At 47.7% G+C, this 13892-nt stretch overlaps 1 long non-coding RNA gene across 2 annotated transcripts; it reads left to right on the top strand.

The window, feature by feature from the left end:
• The first annotated feature begins 2 nt into the window (after positions 1–2).
• On the top strand, positions 3–12890 carry LOC134482075 (uncharacterized). 2 transcript variants are annotated; one of them, XR_010058086.1, is made up of 2 exons: positions 3–5480; positions 10917–12890. It is a non-coding gene; the product is annotated as an uncharacterized LOC134482075 (long non-coding RNA). The 2 variants fall into 2 exon arrangements; XR_010058085.1 differs by having other exon boundaries at positions 3–5621.
• Positions 12891–13892: the final 1002 nt, after the last annotated feature.

The raw sequence follows: 13892 nt of genomic DNA, 5'->3' as shown, positions 1-13892 counted from the left end.
GCAAGGTCAGGCTTTGAACATCTCGCCACCCGGTGGTTGCATGCGGAACTGCGTTGGGCCGTGGCGTCATCCCCGCACTGGGGCTCTTGTGAGCATAGGGAGAGGGGATAAAGTGTGTGTGGCTAAAGGAGGAGTCCAAAGAGACTGGGGGGATGCTTCTTAGAGAGGTGCCCAAAGTTAAAGGAACCAAGAACCTGGTTTGAAGTCACCTGGGTTCCACTAGGTATCCTTAGTGGCTGGTGGCTGGGATGCTGGGTGTAGCTTTTGCGTGTGTGTGTGTGTGTGTGTGTGTGTGTGTGTGTGTGTGTCTGTGTGTGTCTGTGTGTGTCTGTGTGTGTCTGTGTGCGCGCGCGCGCGCGCGCGTCAGTTTTTCCGAGTCTGTTTCTTTTCTAAAAAGCAGGGATTACAGTCTTACCACCAAAGGCAACGGGATTCCTCCCACATAATAGGTACTCAATAGTGGTACTTGCCGTTATGGTCATTGGCTAGAGAGGGTTCCTTGAGAAGCGGCGACATCTTGGCAGGCATTTCTTGAATACCTACTATATGCTTCCGGTGGAAGCAAAAGGTGATGGTAGTTTATGGCTTGGAAACAACTGGACAGGTACAACTGGTACGCAACTCAACTCAACTATCCCTCTTTCTTTACGGTGAAATCCTTACTAGACCTCGCTAACACGCAACTCGCTGACCTGACCCCAGGGACCTAGCAATTGCTTAAGGCATCACCTGCCCGGCCCCCAGGTACCACAGGGGTGTGCCACAGATAAAAAGGACCCCTGCCACACCAGCACTCACTCTTGCTCAGCTCCCCTCTCCCCCCCCCCCTCATCTCCCTATCTCCTCAACTCCTCTCTCTCCCTCTCTGCCCTGCTTTTCTCTGCCTTCATGGCTTTGCTCCTGTCTGTTTACAAGTCCACTTGCTTGCCTCTACCCCTGGTCCTCCCTCCTCTCCCTTTTCCCTAGGGAAACCCCCTTTATACCAGATCAGTTGCATAGCGTAATTTCTCAGGGGTGCCCCTTGCCTCGGGCCACCAAGAATACAGCATTATATTTCCCAACTGCCCACCACACCTGATGGGGTTCCAGTTGAAAACACCTGTACAGTGTAGTGTGCCTATTAGGTTATTGGCGTTGTCTTTTTTTTTTTAAAAGACTCATTTATTTTTATGTATATGAGTACACTATAGCTGTCTTCAGACACACCAGAAGAGGGCATTGTATCCCATTACAGATGGTTGTGAGCCACCATGTGGTTGCTGGGAATTGAACTCATGACCTCTGGAAGAGCAGTTAGTGCTGTTAACTGTTGAGCCATCTCTCCAGCCCTGGTGCTGTCTTTAAGAGCTCGAATTCACAGGGCCCCAGAGGTGGTTACCCTGGAAGTCCTTTTTTTAAACAACACTCTCCAGGCCACCAAAGGCAGGCAGACGGGTGCAAGGTCAGTGAGAGATCCTAGGACTAGTCAACTGGAATCAATGCTGCTAGAGTCCGGGGCCTAGGAAGTGAGGGCAGGTCTCCAATCACAATCAGGATAGATTGGCTTCTTGACCTATCAGCGTCTGTACCGGGTGCAGGCAAACAGGAGAGGAACCTCCTTTCTCTGGGTGAGTGGTGGGATCTCAGCTGCTTCCCCTAACTGCTCCTAGAACAGGCTCCTTAGACAAGCTGTTCCTTCTTGTTGACTCTCAATGTCTGTCAGTCCTGAAAATGCCTCTGAGTTTGAGTCATGTTCTCCAGGTAAGGCCTGAAGAAAAGTAAGTCCCTTTGGGGCTGAGCACACAGCAGGCCCTAAATGTGTGCTGGCAGGGCCACACAGCGGCCAGTGGCAAAGACACGACGATTGGAAGTCTTTACTTAGCACCTACTGGGTGCCAGGGGCTGTGCACCCAGCATCCCTTTAAAGCAGCGATGTTGCTCCCATTTTCAAGAGAAGGAAAGTCCTGGATTGCTGGTGTCCGAGTTCTCTGCCTAGCGAGTGGCTTTGCCCTGCTAAATTTCCACCTTCTCAGCACACAGTCCCCTCTAGGTCTCTCCAGCCGGCCTATGGCACAGGGTCCCTGTCCTTAGCTGGAGCCCCCTGCCCCATATCTGGGGATCTGGGTGGTCTACAAGTTCTCAGTGCATACGACAGCCTTCCTCCCCCAGCCTGGCTCCAGGCAGGAGCCGTGGAGGTGGGGGAAGCAGGCGAGGAGGGAGCCATGTCACCATATATCCCAGTCAGATTAAAAAACTAATTTGAAAAGATTAATGCCTTCCATTCCTGTTACGCGGGCTCTGATACCTCTGGGCCTGCGGCCGCTCTGCCTCCTGATTATTGAATTTTTATGGCCTGGTAATTAATTGCAGATTCCCTGTTTTGTTCTATTTCTTTTTCTCTGACATTTTAATTTCAACAGAAAGCACTGGTCTCTATGCAGATTCTCTCTGGAGACCCTAATGGTCTATAAAACAGAATGACTTATACACGTGGCATCCACTTCAGCTGGCGAGCGATTGTTTGAAACCTTGCTGATCACGCAAAATTTAATTTCCCCACCTCCCTCTCCTCTTGCTCCTCACCTCTAGTCTCTTCCGATGCAGGGCCAGTGCCTCCCAATCTGTTGCAGGCCCTTGTTGTAGGAGGCGGGGCCTGAAGTCAGGACCGGGTTTGATCCCTTTCTTTGGGTTCGAGGAACTGGGTGCATGCAGATAAATGGGCATTCTTGGCCATATTGGGTCACAGCTGTTCACAGACACCGGCTGGGACAGACCCTTGTGCTTCTGCCTGTTGCCTTCCAAGTTCTACTCCTTCCAGCCCTGCTAACGTCCCATGGGCTTGTCATCTCCTTTAGAGCCAGCACCCAGGCGCCCCCCGCCCCCGGAACAGGTCACCTAGTGAAGGCAGAAGATTCAATTGAGCTGAAGAACTGGGAACTCATTAGGCAAGTCAGGGGAGGGTGATAGGGCTTCATGGCCCAGTGTGGCCAGGGCTTCTGGGTCTTGGTTTGGATTCTTACAAACATCTGGGGTTGGTGGTCTAAACTGTCAGTCAACCTGTGCGCCCAGCTTTGAACTGTGACTGATCCAGCTCAAGGGCTTCTACTCATTCCTGGGGTAACAAGAAGTCAGGACATGGGGATTGGGGATTTAGCTCAGTGGTAGAGCGCTTGTCTAGTAAGCACAAGGCCCTGGATTTGGTCCTGGGGGGAGGGAGGGGGGGTTTCAGGACAGGAGGTAGGATTCCTCAGGGCTGCTAGCTCCGAGTCCCTGGGGGGCCCCAGGAACCTTTTTCTTCCCTCTGGGAAGACTTTTTTGGGTGACTCCCCAGTGCATTCCGGACCGGCCCCCGTTTCTCAGGGAAACTTGCAGCTTGACTTCATGTCTGGGCCGAGACTGCCAGATTCTGAAGCAAAGGTAACACCTCTTACCTTGAGGCTTTGGGAGGTCAGGCTGAGACTCTGGGGACCCTAAGAGCAATTCAAGATAGTGGACTGAGGAGGTAGATCATACAACGGGTTTCAGGGGTTCCTCAAACTGACCGGGGAGGAACCCAGAGACTGGGTCGCTCACCTTCTGTGCTTGGATACTGGGCAGCGGGCACTGGCAATGCCCAAAGTGCTTCAGTTTCCCCCTCTTTTGAGAGGCCAAATGGGGAGGCAGTAATATGGGCCCCAGATAGACCTGGGTTCGAATGTGGGGCCCATCAGTGACCCCAGCCTGTCTGAGCTCAGAGCCTCTCAGTTGAATAAAATGGGATCGTTACGGTTTGGATCTTAGAGGATTGAGGGGGGGGGCAGTGTGTGGGAATCTTGGAAGTGGAGCCTAGTAACGGAAAGCTGGGTCACTGGGCATGTGACCACTAAGGGAATATGGGGACCCCTCCTTTCCCTCTGTTTCCCATTCTTCATGAAATAAGCAGCCCGTGGCACCCCCACCCCCAACCATGAGGTACTGGGTTAGCATGTGCACACATAGCAACTTATTAAATGATTATGAACCCCAAACTCTGAAATCATGAGCCAGATAAACCATCCTTCAGACCCCCTTTCAAGATGGCCTCTCCCTGTATAGCCCAGGCTAGCCTTGATCTTCTTTCTACCTTAGACTCTCAAGTGCCAGAATTACAGGGTCCACCACTATGCTGCTTTTGCTAAGTTGCTTGCATGTGTGAGTGTGTGTGTGTGTGTGTGTGTGTGTGCGTGTGTGTGTGTGCGCGCGCGTGCGTGTGCGCGCGCGTGTGTATTGTCATGGGATGGTGCTTCTCTGTTTTCTATTGCTGTATCACGAGTATCCACAAACCCAGTGGCTTAAAAATACCAGTGCACAGCCCTGAGTCTGAGGTAAGGAAGCCTTGTGAGGTCAGTACTGTATACTTACGATCTCTGGAGGATGGCAGTTCTCCCGGTGAACGGGCCTCTCCCAATCTCGGGAGCTGTCTGTACAACTCACATCCTTTTGAGAGTCATCCACCACCAGGCCAGTCATGGCACCTGACATTTCTGGTGCCCCGGATTTCTCTGCCTTCCCCCTTGGCTTCCAGGGACTTGTGTGGAGTTTTCCACTATCTCCCCGTTTCAGGTGAGCTGGATAGAAGCTTGAGCATCATCTGCAAGGTCTCCTTTGCGGGTTAAGATAACGACCCAAAGAGTAACATTGATGGTAGAAGCCTTGGGGCCAAAATTTTGCCTGGCACAAACCCCAGGCTTCCCTGAGTGGTTATAAGGAGGCTGACCTCCCACTGCCCCTTTCCTCCAATAAGCAGATTCAGAATGGACAGTGTGACAGGCAGGGTCTCCTGATGGCAAGCCACAGCGCCACCTTATGGCAAACATCGGGTCCGACCTTATTACAAACAACAGAAGTCTCTCCAAGCAGCACATGGAGGAGGCCGCGAGGCTCAGGCTGGGACGTCCCACCCTAAGACTGCTCTAATTAAATCCCAGCGCCTACCACAGCCCTCATGGCTCGGTGAGATTCCTTCACAACCACCACCAAAAAGTCACATTGCGCTTCTCCTGGTTTAGCACTGGACGGGCCTTCCAGGTTACTGGTACAGTGAGTGCATCTGATTGGCCGAAACCAGCTTCTGTGTGTGTACGAGTTTCTGAGAAAAGTGTCTGTTGTCTTTGCTAGGAAGGAAGATGCAGACAGAGGCCGGCATCATCTCAACAGAGAATGAGAGAGGAGCTGCGGGGAGGCTTCAGTGCTACTGCTCCACGCCCCTCAGTGCCCACCCAAACCAGCAATACTAGGGGCGGCTGCACGCTAGCAGCCGGAGTGAACCAGACTAGAGAGAGGAGCATGCACGCCCCCTGCTGGCAACTGCTCCGGCCACACGGACAGTTAGGTTTTCTTTTCCCTCTCTGGTTCCTCCACTCTCTGTCCACTTCTCATCTGAGACAGGGTCTTACTGTGTAATCCAGGTCGACCTCGAATTCACAGAGATTCACCTGATTCTACTTCTGCGCTGAATACTTGGCTTGAAGTGTGTCCGCTAGGTAAGGGCCCTTGATTTTTCTTTTTCCCTTGCAGTGAAAGCTGCTTCTGCCCTAGCTGGACCTCACAATATCCCAGGCAAGGCTTCCCAGAGTATGGTCTTCTGAAGTAGAGTTTCACAGCTGTCCAGGAAGTCCTGCCAGGTGTGTAAACTTGATAAAGCAGCCAATACTTTTATCAGTCTTACCCTGTCCCAGGCACTCCTTAGGATTCCCCATTGGCCCTTTAGTCCTCACACCATTAGTCTACAGTGCCGGGTACCATTTTAGCTGAAGCACAGAGGGGTAAAGCAACTTGCCCCACATTGCACAGCTCACAAGAGGTAGAGTAAGGATTTGAACCCAGATCTTCTGGTTTCAGGACTTAGCAGTTTTTAAGGACCACACTATTCTACAGGAAATGCCTTCCTGATCACGTGACTTCTCTTTTGGGCAAGATAGCTGCTTGAGCTCCAGCCATCACACCCTTCCTCAGATAATCAGGAAATAGGGAGGGACAAAACGGGACTTCCTTCCTTCTTTTCATGGAACAGGATAACGTCCTGAAGGGTCCCTATAGACAGTACTCTATAGTACTATATATACTATTGTGTATACTTTTCCCTATAGTAGATACTTTTCCTCCTTTGACCACAACCACACGGTCATCCTTGTGCTAACACATCGTTTTTATGTCTGTAACTATAAAAACTCAGTTGTAAAGTTGAAGGAAAGACTGGTTACTGGGAACATCTAGCACATCACCACGTTTTCTATACAAAGATGCCGAAGACTCAGAGAGGCCAATAATCATTGGGAGGTCACACAGCTGGGAAAGGATAGAGCTTAGATGTGCTGTTCCTGGTTGAAGCAGGTAGAGCCCCAGAGACATGCTCAGCGGAGTCCTTATAGGGAAGAACCTCTTAGTAGACTTCCCAACCTCTAGGGCCACCCAGGGCCACTGGCCAGATCTCCAGTGCCTTCCAGTCCCAGCCACCTCTCTGGCTCAGAGCGAGCCTCGTGGTACCAGCCATGGCTGGCACTGAATCCATCCATCCCACTAATGCCCACATCAGCTGTGCTCCCTGCATGCCTGCAGCTGACTCCTGAGCATTGAATAATGCGATAATGAATTAACTGACAAGCCAGCGTGGTCGCCATACTTGCAGTCTAGAAATCCTGAGTCCCCAGGCCCACTGGCAGACAGGCAGGCAGGCAAGAGTCTCACCTGTCAACCCTGGCAGAACGTGACTGGAGAGGGGTTGGGATGGCTGACGGGAGAGGTCTCTAGCCTAAAGGAACAATGAGTTCTGTGAAGCTCTCCCTCTGGAGGCTCTGGCTCACCCTTTCGTCCATGCCTCCTGCCTGAGGCTCCGTTTGTGGGGAGCTGCATTGCACAGACACTTACATTTCCTGGCCCGAGCTCAGTACCCACGAGCCTTGGCCCCCTGGCTGTGCTATGTGTCAGGAAGTCTTGTCAGGTGTGGGCTTCAGTTCCCATCTGTGTGTTGGCAAGAGGAGGCTCTCGGGGTCTCTTCTTGCTCAACAGAAATGACCCGAGGGACAGGAAGCTCTCTCTGATCCTGCCCAGCCCTGCCCCACATGCTCACAGGCCTCTTCCTGGGTGTTTCCCTGGTCTTCTGGAAACCCCAGAGATGCCTCACTGCCCCTTGTGAAGATTCCACAAGGCACAGATCTGGGGAGCCATAGCTGAGGTGTGAAGGGGACAGTAGCCTTGTTACATACTCTAGCCCCAAGCCCCTGGAGATTTATTGCTGCACTTGTGTGGGGTACCCTTCTCTGAGAGACTAGGGACTCTGGATAAGGCAAGGGGATGTGGACTTTGACTCAGCATAGAAGGAATGGCTTTGTCCAGCACAGTAGCCTGGCATTGCCCCTCTGTCACCTTTGGGCAGAGACAGAGGTCCAGGACCAGGGCAGTGCCTCATCATGGCACTGGCCCTCATCAGGACAAGGTGCTCTGGCTAAGGGACAGAGTGGGTGGTAGCCAGGAAGCTCAGGCTAGGATAGGGAGGATACGTTAGTCCCTGGAGCCTGCCTGCCCTGGTCACTTGCCCACCCCTCTGTGTCCCTGGTTCCCCGCTTTGCTCTCTTAGAATGCTCCATGCTTCAAGACTACCACAATGGCTGGGTTGGGTCCTCTGGCTTTGGAGCTAGACGATCTAAGACAGCCTTGTTCATGGTCAACCATCTAGGACAGTGGCTGAGGCTCCAGGCTGTGTTAGAAAAGGTCTCCTCGGCACAGATATATGGGCTAAGAGATGCAGGGACAGCCCAGCTGCTTGTGTTCGATATGTACACCGGGAGTCTCTGCAGCGCCCCCTCTCTCCAACAAATGCCTGCCGCGAACGTGGAGCCGGAGGGGGAGGCGCCTATGAGTCCAGCAAAACATGGCGTATTTATGTGGGTCCATGGGTTTCCTAGGTAACTCATGCTGGGTGAGAGAGAAATTTAGTGGCTCAGAGTTGCTGTGACCAGTGCTCAAATCATAGTCCTGGAAAGGTGTCCTGGGGGAGACAGTCTGCTACTGCCCTTTCCCTCAGCTTGGATCTTTTTTTTTTTTTTTTTTTTGGTTCTTTTTTTCGGAGCTGGGGACCGAACCCAGGGCCTTGCGCTTCCTAGGTAAGCGCTCTACCACTGAGCTAAATCCCCAGCCCCCTCAGCTTGGATCTTTTGGGCAATGCTTGGAATCCCCCACCCTGACCCCAGCTTATAGACTTCTTTCCATGGGTTGCCCTCTACACTGGGCTTTCCGGTGTCCAGATTTCCCTCTCCTCGTCCAGTCATCCAACTTGGATTGCGAGGGTGAGGGGTGTCCTCTTCTGGCTTGCCTCCTTTCCACTGATGACATTTACAATGACTTTATTTTGACATAAGGTCACATTCTGAAGTTCTGTGTAGGACTTCAGGCTATCTCACTGTGGGACACGGTTCAACCCGCGACAACTCCATCATTCGGAGCCCCTTGCTCTGTAGCGATGGTTCTTTAGAGCACTAGAATTATGGGATGGCTGGAGTTGCAACTAAAACACCATCGAAAATGTAATGAGGTGGAAAATATTTTTCCAGAACATCCCTCCAGGAGGCTACTGCATGTGGTTGGAATTACTGATTTATTAGGAAGCTTGGGGTTGCAGCGGGGTCTAGACCTTCTCCCAGAGTCTGAATGTTCCAGTAACAAAATGAACTTGAATAAAAACAGGCTGCCTCCGTAATGCCTCCTGAGGTAGGAAGTCAACTTGGGCTTTCCTTTGTGGGACGTTCCTTCCCTTCAAATGAATGTTGGCAACTTAAAGGCAGTCTGGGCTTTAGATTGCTCTGGCTTCATGTGCTTGCGTGTGACATTGCTAATTCCACTAGACGGAGGTGCTGTGTCCTGGCTTCCTTGGAGACTTTACACAACTTTGGGGGCAGAAACAGACTCTATCTTCTTTTCTGTCAAATCCTCAGTTCTTGGCGCACTGTAGGTGCTGCATTGCTATTACCTCAAAGAATGAGCACTGGGGAAACAGCCAAGGGAGTTTAAACATCTAGATAATGGCTAAGGATTTAAAGATCTACTTGCTCCAGAGCATGAAACAATGTTAGGGAAAATAGTTAAAAATCCCCTTTTGTTGATAGGAGGAGTTTGTAAGAGACGGAATTACTAGGAACAGGCCAGAAACAGATTAAAATCATTGTTACCAGGAAATAAGTAATTCTCTGAGCAGCCTAGAACTTCAACAGCTTGAATCTCTGTGCATAAGAAAGAGGCAAGGGTTACAAAAATCACCAGGAAGATCCGGCAAACAGATTTAAAATAATTTCACATGAAAAACTCAAAACAGTAAATAGACTGGACATAGCTGAAGACGGAATTTAAAAAGGGAAAGATTTGGAAAGTTATAGCAAACACACATGACAATCTACAAGAGTTAAGAGATATTAAAGTTGGAATTCGAAACTTAAAGATGCATCTAATCGAATTGTTTGAAAGGAATTATAGAAATAATAGGAAAGAGGCAATATTTAAAATGGCAATAGCTCATCATTCTCCGGATCATTTAAAAAATGTTAAGTCTGGAGCTGGAGAGATGGCTCAGCGGTTAAAAGCACTGACTACTCTTCCAGAGGTCCTGAGTTCAATTCCCAGCAACCACATGGTGGTCCACAACCATCTGTAATGAGACCTGATGCTCTCTTCTGGTGTGTCTGAAGACAACTACAGTGTACTTATATAGAATAAATAAATAAATCTTTAAAAAAGTATGAGGCTAGTCTGGGGAGATGCCTCATTGGGTAAGGTGTTTGCCACACTAACCTGATCCCAGATTTGGGTCCCTAGAAGCTATGTAAAAGCCAGATGTTGTAGAATACACATATATGATTCCAGGGCCCCACGGGAAAATGGAAGTTGCCGATAGGGGAGTTCTACAGCTTGATGGTTTGTGTGCAGAGCTCAATGAGGAAACACCCAGTTTCACACAAGGTAAAAAGTGAAGGCTCACACCCGAGTTTGTCCTCTGACTTCTATCTACACATACACCATGGTGTGTGTATTCCTGCACTCACACATACCTAAAATTCATCTACACACACATCATACACATACACAACAAAACACAAAGCAAGAAACACCATGAAAACCCCTCTAAGTTCTAACTTTGTGTGATTTTTTTAAAAAGATGTATTTATTTATTCTATATAAGTACACTGTAGCCGTCTTCAGACACACCAGAAGAGGGCATCTGATCTCATTACAGATGGTTGCGAGCCACCATGTGGTTGCTGGGATTTGAACTCAGGACCTCTGGAAGAGCAGCCAGTGCTTTTAACCACTGAGCCATCTCTCCAGCCTGTGATGTTTATTTTTTTTAATTAATTTATTTATTTTTATGTAAGTACACTGTTGCTGTCTTCAGACACACCAGAAGAGGGCATTGGAACCCATTAATGATGGTTGTGAGCCACCATGTGGTTGCTGGGAATTGAACTCAGGACTTCTGAAAGAGCAGTCAGTGCTCTTAATCACTGAGCCATCTCTCCAGTCCTTGTGTGATGTTTATAATCCCAACACTTGGGAGGTAGAGGCAGCAGGATTGGGAGTTCAAGCCAGTTTCAGTGATATATTTTGCTCCTCTAAATTACAGGAGACTCTGACTCAAGAAATGTCCTCATCCACAGGAATCGCAGTGATTTCAAGCAAGCTGAATGAAAATAAATTCATATATGGGCATATCATAGTTACATAGAAGAATACCAGAAAATAGAAGATCTTTAAAGCATGAGAAAAAATTCTCAGCAACCGCACGGGTTAAATAACAAGACTGTCTCAAACAAACAAAAATTCAAACTAGAATTCCCACTTGATCTACTAACTGGACTTCTGGGCATATATACAAAAGCAATTAATCATGTGGTTTTTGTCTTTTTTTTTTTTTTTTTTTTTTTTTTTTGCAGTGCTGTTTACCACAGTCAAGACAGTCAGCCAAGATGCCAGTGGATGAATGGATTAGAAATGAGGTGTGTATGTACAATAGGAATTTTATTCCTCCATAAAAGCTAGTAAAAATTTGTGTAAAATTAATAGAACAAGACACTATGTTAAGTGAAGTAAGTTAGACAGAGATTTAAATAGTATGTGTCTGTTCTAATTTATGGAGCCAAAATCATTGATCCAACAAAGTCCAGAGATAGGTACCAAACACATACACAGAGGAGTTTCTAATGCTACTGTAGCACAATGGGTCAGTTAGAGTTTATAATAGTTACACGCTTTAAAACTGCCAAAGACCTAAGAAGTTATCAGCACACAGAAAAGATGATAGTTAAGTCTGGAAGTGTTATTACCCAGAATTGATTAAGAAATAACAATGTCATTTTTTTAACAAAAGTATTCAATTTGTGGTTTTAACCATAATAAAACTACTCTTTTTTTTTCTTTTTCTTTTTTTTCGGAGCTGGGGACCGAACCCAGGGCCTTGCGCTTGCTAGGCAAGCGCTCTACCACTGAGCTAAATCCCCAACCCATAAAACCATCTTTTAAGAAAAAATATAGTTCAAGAGAATTGAAAACATTTCTCCTCATGCAGACGTACATGAATATTAACATTATTTATAATGACTGAGAGTCAGAAATGACCCAAGTGGCCTTTAGTTGGGTGAGACCCTGGGTTTGATCATCAGCAATGAAAAGCCAGGTAGATAGGCATTCATCTTGTCTACTCCACTGTGCAATGGACTAATTAATCTGGCAGAGGAAATTTCAACACAGTCCAATATTCAAGCTGTTGCATTGTTAACTGTGGCTGCATCTTTTAAGCTAGGGGTGGGGCAGTGGAATGAGAGGGAAAACAACCAACCAATCAACCCAACCAACCAACCCAACCAACCAACCCAACCAACCAACCAACCAACCAACCAATAGAAGAACCAACCCAACCAACCAACCAACCCAACCAACCAACCAACCAACCAGCCAATAAAAGAACCATCCAACCAACCAACCCACCAACAAATCAACCAAACCAACCAACCAACCAACCAATGAAAGAACCAACCAACCAACCAATAAAAGAACCAACCAACCAACCAACCAACCAACCAATAAAAGAACTAATCAACCAACCAACCAACCAACCAAGCAACCAACCAATAAAAGAACCAACCAACCAACCAACCAACCAACCAACCAACCAACCAATAAAAGAACCAACCAACCAACCAACCAACCAACCAACCAACTAACCCAACCAACCAACCAACCCACCCACCCAACCAACCAACTAACCCAACCAACCAACCAAACCAACCAACCAACCAACCAACCCACCCAACCAACCAATAAAAGAACCCACCCCAACTCCAATCAGTTCAAGGATGCAAGAAGAAAAGAAATCCTTAGAAACTAGAACACCCTTCCCACCAAACACCAAGATCAAATCATGGAAATAAAGCCAAATAGACTTGTGACCTCCAGAAATAAAAACAGACTGGTTCCTCCAGGTAAAAGCACTGACTACCTTGAGTTAAATATATACACACATATGAAAGCAGAATGGGGTTGTCTGTGAGGAGGAAGGGGGACCAGTGAGGACCAGAGAGGATGGAGGAGGGGTCAGGATGTGTGACTATCAGCTAAGGGCAACAATAATGCAAGTTTGCAAATGTCACAAGGAAACCCATCAGTGTGTTCACTAAAAAAATTAATAAATTGGGGGGGGGGGCTGGAGAGATGGTTTAGCAGTTAAGAGCACTGACTGCTCTTCCAGAGGTCCTGAGTTCAATTCTCAGCAACGATATGGTGGCTCACAACCATCTGTAAGGGAATCTGATGCCCTCTTCTGGTGTGTCTGAAGACAGCAACAGTGTACTTACATAAAACAAATAAATAAATCTTTAAAAATTAATAAATGTAAAAGGCTGAAACCACAAGACTGGATTTAGAAAGATTCTGTGGCTCATCATTTGAGTGCTGATCTTACAGGGAACCCAAGCTCAGTTCCCAGGACCCACATTAGGTGGCTCACAACCATCTGTACCTCCAGCTCCAGGGGTTCTGTTTTCCTCTTCTGGCCTCTGTATGTACCTGTATTCATGTGCACACATACACACAGATTAGCTTTCTACCTATGAGAGTCAAGTGGAGGACTGATGTAAGAAGGTAAAACAATGAAAAAAGATCAAGGAATCACTAACTGAAAGAAAACTAACCTTGTTAATGCCGGACAAATAGATGCTAAGACAAAATTAGAGACTGTAAGTATAATAAAGTTAAATTTAACAAGAGAAGATTACAGTTGTAAGGGCTTGGGCTTTTGAAATCTGAAAGCCCACCTCCAGTGACACACTTTTTTCAATAAGGCCACACCTCCTAATCCTTCCCAAAGAGTGCTATCTATTCCCTGATGACTAAACATTCAAATCTATATGGGTCTATGGAGGCCACTCTTATTCAAACCACTATATTGCAGCAAAATGCCTGAGAGAGACAATTGAGTTATAAAATTATCTCCACTCTGACTTTTGTTGCAGGGTCTCATTATAAACTTGGCCAAAAGCGGCCACAATTAACAATGCAACAGCTTGAACATTGGACTGCATTGAAATTTCCTCTGCCAGATTAATTAGTCCATTGCATGGTGGAGTAGACAAAATGAATGCCTATCTACCTGGCTCTTTCTCTGCTCCCCTGTTTATTCTCTCTGAGCCTCCAACCTTTGAGATGTACCTGGGACATTCAGAGAGGATCTCCTCCACTACAGGAGTTAATCCTGTCCGGAAACCTTCACAGCCAGACCCAGAGGCTTGCTGTACTAGGCTCCTAGTTCCTTTCTAAGCTTATAAAGTCTGTAGATCAAGGTTAACTACCTCTTCAGAAGCGTGCTGCAGACATTCTCTCCTCCTCCACAGGTTGTATTTGATTATATTCATCCT

The sequence above is a fragment of the Rattus norvegicus genome, chromosome 15 (genome assembly GCF_036323735.1).
Source record: "Rattus norvegicus strain BN/NHsdMcwi chromosome 15, GRCr8, whole genome shotgun sequence".
NCBI lineage: Eukaryota > Metazoa > Chordata > Mammalia > Rodentia > Muridae > Rattus > Rattus norvegicus.
The sequence above is the reverse complement of the archived record's forward strand: the minus strand, read 5'-3'. Positions and strand labels throughout refer to the sequence as shown.